This window comes from Apodemus sylvaticus, chromosome 15 (genome assembly GCF_947179515.1).
Source record: "Apodemus sylvaticus chromosome 15, mApoSyl1.1, whole genome shotgun sequence".
Classification (NCBI taxonomy): domain Eukaryota; kingdom Metazoa; phylum Chordata; class Mammalia; order Rodentia; family Muridae; genus Apodemus; species Apodemus sylvaticus.
The window spans coordinates 62,517,540-62,526,839 of NC_067486.1; positions in this window are offsets into that span (position 1 = coordinate 62,517,540).

Here is a 9,300-nt window from a genome sequence, read left to right on the forward strand (position 1 = left end):
GTCATACTCTGCCGTCAGGGCCTCCAAGGAAAGTTTCTGGAGATGACCCGCGGTTCTGGTTTCTGAGCTTCTCTGCACTTCCAAGTGGAAATTCCCAGCATCCCCCTGGAGACAGGCAGCCCCCCAGGCTGGGCCCCACTCAGCGGGGCTTCCCTTCCCGAGACCCCTGGATCCAGATAACCTTTTGTTCTCTATCTCTGGAGAGTGCAGCTGCTTCCTGAAATTTCTAGTGTGGGCCAGCCTGGTAGCCACCTGCTTAGCCAGTTTAAGTTAATGCATCACTGTTATGGCTTCTGGTTTTTCTTTTTCCTTTTTAAAGATTGACTCCTGATCATAGTGTCTCTTCATTTTCCCAGGCCTGTCATAATCAAGTGTCACAACCTGGGTGTCTTAAACTGCAGGCCTTCGAGCCTCAGCTCTGGAGGCCAGAAGTCGGAAATGAAGGTGCCCACAGGGCTGGCTTCTGTGAGACTCGTAAGAGAGAACTATAGCACAGGTCGGTGTCTTTGCTTTTTGATGACCATTTCTTTCCTGGATTTAGTCACACAGTCTTTATAAATGGTCTCTCTAGATTTCCTGTTTATGGAAGGACACTGACCATATTGGATTAGCACTCTATTTCAGTTCAAATTGATTACCTCCATAAAATAAGTTAGAATGCTGAGCTAGAGTGACTTGGGTCTTGAACATATAAACACATAGGGGTGGTTCTGATGCTAAGGTACTGTTCCCCAATTGGTTCTTGATCTAGCAGTAAAGAAGCCATGAGCCAATTGTTGGGCAAAAAGAATAGGCGGGACTTCCAGGTCCTGGAAGGCTAATGGACAGAGGAGAGAAGAGGGGAAGGCAGGGGAGGGTGAGGCAGGGGAGGGGAGGGGAGAAGAGGAGAGGGGAAGGCAGGGGAAGGCAGGGGAGGGAAGAAGAGGAAAGAAGAGGAGAGAAGAGGAGAGGAGAGGAGAGGAGAGGAGAGGAGAGGAGAGGAGAGGAGAGGAGAGGAGAGGAGAGGAGAGGAAAGGGAGAAAAGATGACAAGTTATGTGAGATCTCGGATGGAGTGGCCACAGGCGGCTCCTACAGGCAGGTGGTTGGGAATGTTTCTCTTGGAGTATTTTTAACTGAACAGCTAAAGTTGAGCGCAGGTGGAGAGCTGCGGAGCTAAGGGTATTGATAAGGGCAGGCTTCTCCAGGCAGGAGATAAGCAGAGCCCAGCAATTGTGTCAAAAAAGCAAGTTGAAATTGAACAACTGTGTGTGTCCACGTTTTTTATCCGTGGATTCAAGGGCATCTGGGTGGGGGCAGGTGGCACGGCCGTTCCTGGGGCCTTAGGCAAGGTAGCAAAGCAACCCGCACCGTAAACACTGGGAGCTACGAACTGTGTTTCATAGTATGCCATTCAATATGGCAGAACCTCAAGCGCATAGTATGTGAGGACATACTGTGTGTCTGGTGAACAGCAGTGAGAAAGAAGACTGTGCTTAAATCTTAGCCTGCTCTTGGGTCCTTCAGCAAGTCACCAAATCTCTCCTAGTTTTTTATTTTTATTTTTTAAAAGCTTCTATGAGATGAGCAGCGTAATTCCTATTTTAAAGACCAAACACTGTAAAGAAATCCATTTCTCCGTCTCTCCTTTCTCTTCCACAGCTCATTCTATTTTTCTTACTTTATTTTAGATGAGAAGCTGGAATGTGTTTGCTCATAACTCACTCTGGGACCTGAATGACGAGGTCTGTATTGGTCACCGGGAATCCACACCTCCGTTCCCAGTTCTCTGCAAACATCTGCTCTTCTGGATTTCCTCCCAGTCCGTGTTTGTTCACCATAAGTCATCTCTCCTGTCCTTTTGTCACAGTCTGGGTGTGTCTCTGCTACAGACTCCACTTTCCCAGGCAAGTCTCAGAGTTTCTTGCTGTTGGCCACGCCCCTGCTTCTTGATGGACAGAGTGCTTTTCCACATACTGCTTTGTTAAGAAAGACTTTTCCTAGCCTCCGACAAGCTGGGAGTTGCTTAGAATATAAGGGTTTGCCTGTAAGTAGCACCACTAAGTATAGTCATTGGAACACTCAGCATTTGGAAACAGAAGAGCATTGTTTAAAGGAGATTTTGAACAGCTTCCATCGTGTAGGGGTCGAGTGAATGGCCTCCACAAACCTGCATCTTATATTTAGAAAAGAAATAGGTTTGTTTGCTTGTTTGTTTTTAAAGTAGGAAGAAAACTGTTAAAAACAGGGTTTCTTGATTTTTTTTTTCTTTTTTTGAGACAGAATGTTGAGATCTCCTGCCTCCTCACTGCTGGAATTACAGGCACAGTCTACTCTCCAAGTCTTCTCCAACTTACCATGCCTAGGACTCACCTGAGGATCTTGCGAAGTGTGGGTTCTAGTTCTCAGGGTCTCCATCAGCTTTAGATTCCTCCACATTGAATGGCATCACATTTCAGAGACCTCAGGGTTGATATTCTCCAGCAGGGCATCATTAGAACTACCCAGAGTGATACTAGAGTGCAGCCTGGACTGGAAGGCATCTCTCTGGCCCATTTCAGACTTCAGTGTGCGTTTGAGGAGCCAGGGGATCTTAGAGTGCATCTCCTGGTTCAGCCGAAGCCCGGATGCTGGACGTCACGCCAAAGATACTGCTCAAAGGGCCACACTGACTAGGAGTGATGGTCTGATTTGGTGTTTCTCAAATTAACTTTGGGATGGTTAAATGGTCCAAATGGGGCTGTCTGTGCGTTGTGAAATATTTAATAGTATCTCTGACCTTTACGTAACAGTTGTACACACCCACCGAGCCCATTCGGGGCAGGTAAATATGTCTGCAGACATGGTCAGATATCCTGAATGGTCATAATGGAAGTGATGGGACAAAGTCACGGTCACCATCGTCATCACTTACTGTGGCAGCCTAGTCCAACATACTGATTATACTGGCTAGTTTTTATGTAAACCTGATGCAACCTGAAGTCATCTGAGACAAGGGAACCCCAACTGAGAAAATGCCCCCGTAATGTCTAGCTAGAGGCAAGCCTGTACGGCATTTTCTTAATTGGATATTGATGAGGGAGGGCTCAGCCCATTGTGGGTAAGGCTACTCCTGGATGGTTCTGGATTCTCCAGGAAAGCAGAGTGAGCAAGTCATGAGGAGCAAGCCAGTAAGCAGCCCTGCTCCTTCCATGGCCTCTGCAACAGCCCCTGCTTCCAGGTTCCTTGTTTGCTTGAGTTCCTGCCCTGGTTGCCTTTGATGGTGAACTGTGATATGGGGACCCTAAGTTCTTTTTGGTCATGGTGTTTTATCACAGCAATAAAGACCTAACTAAGATACTAATTTATTGGAAATAGAAGTCCAGAATATCCAGTATTACAATGTTCTCATCTTCTAAGGAGCTCATTACCTACAGATATTGGAAGCCTGACAAATTAAAAAGCTAACTGTTGCCTTAAATAGTTGGTAGATAGATAATTACATCTCTCCAGATGCCTGTGTTTGAATTCTCAAAACCTGCTCTTTTTTTTTCTCAAAACCTATGGTATCAGTCTCTTTCTCTGTACTGTAATGTGATACCTGAGGCAGCTAACTTAAAAAAAGATAAGGTTTACTTTGTCAGTTTGGAAGGTTCCAGTTCAAACTTCGGTGGCCCTATTCTTTGAGCCTCTGGAGATGGCTGATCTTCATAGCAGAGCACATGATGGAGCAAACAGCTTGCTTCACAGTTGGAAAGCAGAATAACTGACAGGAGCTCCTCAGAATTCAGCAAGGGCCCTGCCTCTTAAAGGAGCACAGTATCTCCCAGTGTTGGTACCCAAGGGACCAAGTCCTTTAGCATGGACCTCTGAAGGACACCATGTTTATTTAAATTACATCCATTTGAACATATTTGTTTTCTGAGCATCATTATGTGAAGGTTTGTAATGTTTTAATGTTTTAAAGATCTGTAATGTTTTAAATAAACCTTTAAAGATCTGCAAAGAGCACTCATGTATGAGTCAGTGACCGGATAGGTATACATTTTAATTTTTCTTAGGTGGATAATAGAATAACTGGGCCATACGATGGGTTTATATCAGTTTTAGGAATGAGTCACAGCTGAATGTTTCTTAATGAAGAAAAGCAAGCTTTGAGACCATGACTGTGGCATGGGGAAGCTAGTCTCTGTTATCTCAGCTGACCCAATGTAATCCTGAGCGTTTATAACAGGGATGTGGTAGTGACAGATTTAGGAGAGGGATGAAAGTAGAGGTGGAAAAGAAATAAGAAACTGGAAGGCAGTGTAAAGCCCTTTGAAGATGGCAGAAGAGACTATGAATCAAGGAATGCAGGCAGCCTAAGAAAGCCCGAAAACACAGAGGGTGGACTCTCCTTGGAGACCTCAGGAGGAAAACAGCCCTGTGTAGACATCGATTCTTGCCCAGTCGAGGCAAGAGCGTAGGGGATGGCTTAGCAAGCTGGGACTCCACTTGGTCTGGGCTATATTCGCAACTGTTTCCTAATAATAATGGGCAGTCTGCGCCTCTTAACTGTGTGTGCTGCACACACATAATCCACTCTGAAAAATGCACTTAGCAACTGGCTAGCAACAGAGGACTCAACTTGCACGGAGCTGCAGGCACACCCATCTCTAAACAATGAAATGTTTCTCTTCCCCTAATGGACCCCAAAATTTAGAGGGTCAAACCATTCTCACATCCAGGTATGAGACCAGAAATGTGAATCTGGTCTGCTCTTGTCTTGGATGCATTTGTAATAAGGCAAATGTGTGCCCTCCAGTGAACTTTTTAAATTAATTTATTTTCTTATATATTACATTGTTGTGGGAAATATTTAAAAAGTGACCCACCAATTTTCTTGCCACACCAGGCCACAGTCCTGCTTTAGTACTGACACTGGCAGGCCACAACACTATGTCCTGGCAGGGTCCCACTCGTGTGATCCCGGCTCTCCTGAGGTCCATCTCTCTTGTGGGGGTCCCGAATACTGTTTGGGTCCTGGATTGAAAAAGGAGGAAGGGAACTCAGATTCATCTCTCTCTGCTTCCTGACTCTTGGTGAAATGTGGCCTTCTGACTGCTCCTGCTGACCTGCCTTTCCTGCCTGCAGCCATGTCTTCCTCACCATGGTGGAATGCTTACGTTAAACGCTAAGCCGGAATACATTTTTTCCCTTAAATTGATATTTCCAGGCTGTTTTATCACAGTAACAAGAAAAATAACCAACCTAGACTAGAACAATAGTGCAGGAACCACAAAAGAAAAGATGTGGGGACTGTTTAGCTGAGTGTGGGCTAGGCTATTTATCTCAATCTTGGCATTCAGAGAAAGTCGCAAACCTGTGCTTTTGCTCGGCTGAGATCCATATTATAAAAAAAAAGGGAAAATCTCTAAAGTAGCCCACATCTGCTGGATTTCCACGAGTGTTTCAGGACAGCTCATGAGACGCTTTTCCAAGGAAGCTTTCCTCACCCCCAAACTTGAGCTAGGGTCTCCCATTAAACACTCCTCTCTTTTGTTTGCAGACAGAGTTTTTCTCTGAATCCAGGCTGGCCTCACACTCATGATCCCCCTGCCTCAGTTTCCTAAGTTACAGGTACTATGCCTGGCCTTAAAGCCTTTTTTAAAAAATTAGTTTGAGCTCTACTTGTAGATGCCAGTGTTTGGCAAATTGTGAAGACCAAAAGTTTCTTGAGATGTTGTCATATGAGACAAAGTCATTATGATTTTGTCATGTTCGTTGGGGACAAGAACTCCTTCGGATGGGAACTGCCAGTCTAGAGTAGCACAAAGCGGTGGGGCAGCACACACGTGTGCACAGCACGCATGCATGCACAGCACACACGCATGCACAGCACACATGCTAGCTCTGCAGACCAAATGGCAGGTCCTTCCTCGTTGCCTTGCAACCTTCCTATCTGCTTCCCTCTCTTCATGCAACGCTTGAATGTTAAAAGCTGCAGTAAGTTGTAGGAGGACTTGCATCTCTGTTGCTTAGTAAGAAACTCTTACTTTCAGTCCTATAATACCGACTTCTTCCCTGGGTCTTGCTCTATGTAAGGAGAATATCTCTTTCTGAAGTATCAGCCACTGCCTAAAGGGTTTCATGGAACTGCAAAAATTCTTGTGGCCTTGCAGAGTAGCTGGGACTCTAGAGAGAGAATAGATCTGTGTGGAGCAGAGGTGACCCTGGGGAAGTAGTTGTTACAGATATCATAAAAGAGATCACTTCTGAGTCCTGTGCATACGCTTTTTTTTCCACTTTGGAAAGTGTAATCTGAGAGATCCACACAATAACTCTTGTCAGGCCAATGAGTGGTGTTTTTCGAGATGGATTTGATCACTGCAGTACGATGCATAACTCGAAGTCTCAAGATGAGTTCTCTGTGCTTTCCAGGTTGTAGAAACCTGGGGGATAAAGCCATATAAAGAACCTAGGGAGTGACTTTGTTAACCCACGATGATGCTGGGAGAACATTTCCAGGCACCCTTCAGGATCCAAGCCAGGATGCAGACGGACCTGTTTCACACTCCTTCCTTGCATCTCTTCCATTATTGTGACCAAAAATCATCTAAGACAGTATGGCTTCCTCTGAGTTTAGAAGACTAAATATCTGGTCTTCATTAGATAAAGAAGTAGTAATTAGGGTCTAGAGAGATAGTTTAGCAGTTAAGAGCACTGGCTGTTCTTCCAGGGGGTCATGAGTTCAATTCCCAGCACCCACATGGCAGCTCACAAGTGTCTGTAACTCCATTTCCAGAGTTCTACCCTTCTACCCTTGCACAGACCTGTAAACAGAAAACAGATATGCATAAAAATAAATAAATCTTAAGATGTAGTAATTACATCAAAAACAAGGTCACAGATTGAAAGTAGGCAATGTGAGGGACCCAAGAGGTTCTATCAGAATGACAGTACAATGGAAATGTATAGACAAGGCACGTATTTATTAGTCAGGGTTCCCTAGAGTCCCAGGACTTATGGAATATCTCTGCATATTAAGGGAAATTATTAGAATGATTGAGTCTGTAGTCCAGCTAACCCAACAGTGGGCAGCTGTGAGTGGGAAGTCCAAGAATCTAGTAGTTGCTCAGTCCCACAAGGCTGGTCCTCTGGATGAGCTGGAATCTCGACGAATTGGGTTCCAACAGATGTGCTGGCAAATGCAAGCAGGTGAAAGAGACCAAACTCTTTCTTTTTCCATTGTCCTTCAGCAGACGGTATGGCCCATATTAAAGATGCGTGTCACCATGCATGGATTTGGATATTGCTCTGTCCCAAGCTGGCCTTGAACTCAATGATCTGCTTGTCTTTGTCCCCTGGAATTAAAGGTGTGCACTCCCTTGCCTGGGCCTAGGTTTTTCATGGCTACTATGCCTCAAGATCTGAATCAAAAGCATATGTCATCTTATATCAAGATCTGGGTCAAAAGTCTGTGTCTTCTAGCCTCCTGATCTGGATCACGGGTGTGCCCTCCACCCTGGGTTGTAGTTCATTACAGATGTAGTCAAGTTGGCAACCAGGAATAGCCATTGCAATCCATCCCTTGTCAACTTGACACAAATCATATCTCATGTCTAAATGAAACAATAACAAGGTCACAAATATGCCTAACATGATATAACTATCCCTCATACAATCACAAATGCACTGTAAATTTAAAATAGGTCAATGTTCCTTGGGAACATCCTTTTAGTATCTCAACTTAAATATTGATTGATAATCTCTTAATTGATGTTAAAAATTTGGAAGAAAGCACAAATATCTTTACAAATGTGTTCTTTTTGTTGTTTTTTTTTTAAAAAAAGATTGATTTATTTTTATTTATATGAGTACCCTGTCTTCAGACACACACCAGAAAAGGACACCAGATCTCATTACAGATAGTTGTGAGCCACCATGTGGTTACTAGGAATTGAACTCAGGACCTCTGAAAGAGCACTCAGCACTCTTAACCACTGAGCCATCTCCAGTCTTACAAATGTGTTCTTAACAACAACAGGAACAACAACAACAACAACAACAACAACAACACAGAAGTACTTGTGACCCTTATAATCCTCATTCTGCAACTGGTCATGTGGCCTTAGTGGAATTTATAACTACCTTCCTTTACCTTTCATTCTGTATTTCTTCCACCCTCTGCAAGCACCTCAGCAGGTCTTGGCTCTTTTCCTGGAGGAGTGACACTTTTATTCCTGATGGATCTGTGACCTTTGTCATCCTGCTTGGATTAAGCTGTTGTAGTTTCCCACTGACTTTAATCACAGGACACGGTAGTACTAAGAGATGCCCTAAAGGATCTCCTGCATTTCAGACATAATCCTTCTTACCTCCATTATGAAGATGCAATCCAATTTCCCCATGGTAATCTGGATCTATCACTCCTCCTAACCTCTCTTGGCCTTTTGGTTTAAGGGCATTAGAAACCCAAAACAGGGGGCTGGAGAGATGGCTCAGCGGTTAAGAGCACTGTCTGCTTTTCCAGAGGTCCTGAGTTCAAGTCCCAACAACCACATGGTGGCTCACAACCATCCGTAATGAGATCTGATGCCCTCTTCTGGTGTGTCTGAAGACAGCTACAGTGTATTTACATATAATAAATAAATAAATAAATAAATAAATAAATCTTTAAAAAAAAGAAAAAAAGAAAAAAGAAACCCAAAACAACCAGGGGAAAGTCTGAGCTTCCAGTTCAATGGAATGTTTGTTGTGGCTCCAGACAGGAGCACTTCCCACTCTGGAACCAAAATTTCTAGGCCAGCGCAACCTAGAATTGTGCAGACAGGAAGTCAAGAGTCACTTTCCTAGAGAGTCACTAGGAGTGATAGTGACAGGAACTATTCCCTTTTCCATCCCTTGATTCCTGGACCAGTGGATCCTGGCTATGGGAGAAACTGTACCCTATATCAGATGCTGATTCAAAGCATGTACTGCCTTCTGTAGAACTCTGCCCCAGCCCTCCGTGCTGCTGCCACATAGCTGGTGCTGTAATTGTGTCTTTAAAAGGTCATTCCATCTTTTTATCAGACCAGCTACTTCAGGATGGTGGGGAACATGGTAAGACCAGTGGATTCCATGATCATGGGCCCACGGTCACACATCTCTGGCTGTGAAATGAGTTCCCTAGTCAGAAGCAATACTGTGTGGAATACCATGACAGTTGATAAGGCATTCTGTAAGTCCATAGATGGTGGTTTTGGATTAAGCATTATGCTCAGGAAAGGCAAACTTATAACCAGAACAAGCATTTATCCCAGTAAGAGTAAAACATTTTCCTTTTCACAGAGAAAGAGGTCCAATGTATTCACCTGTCACC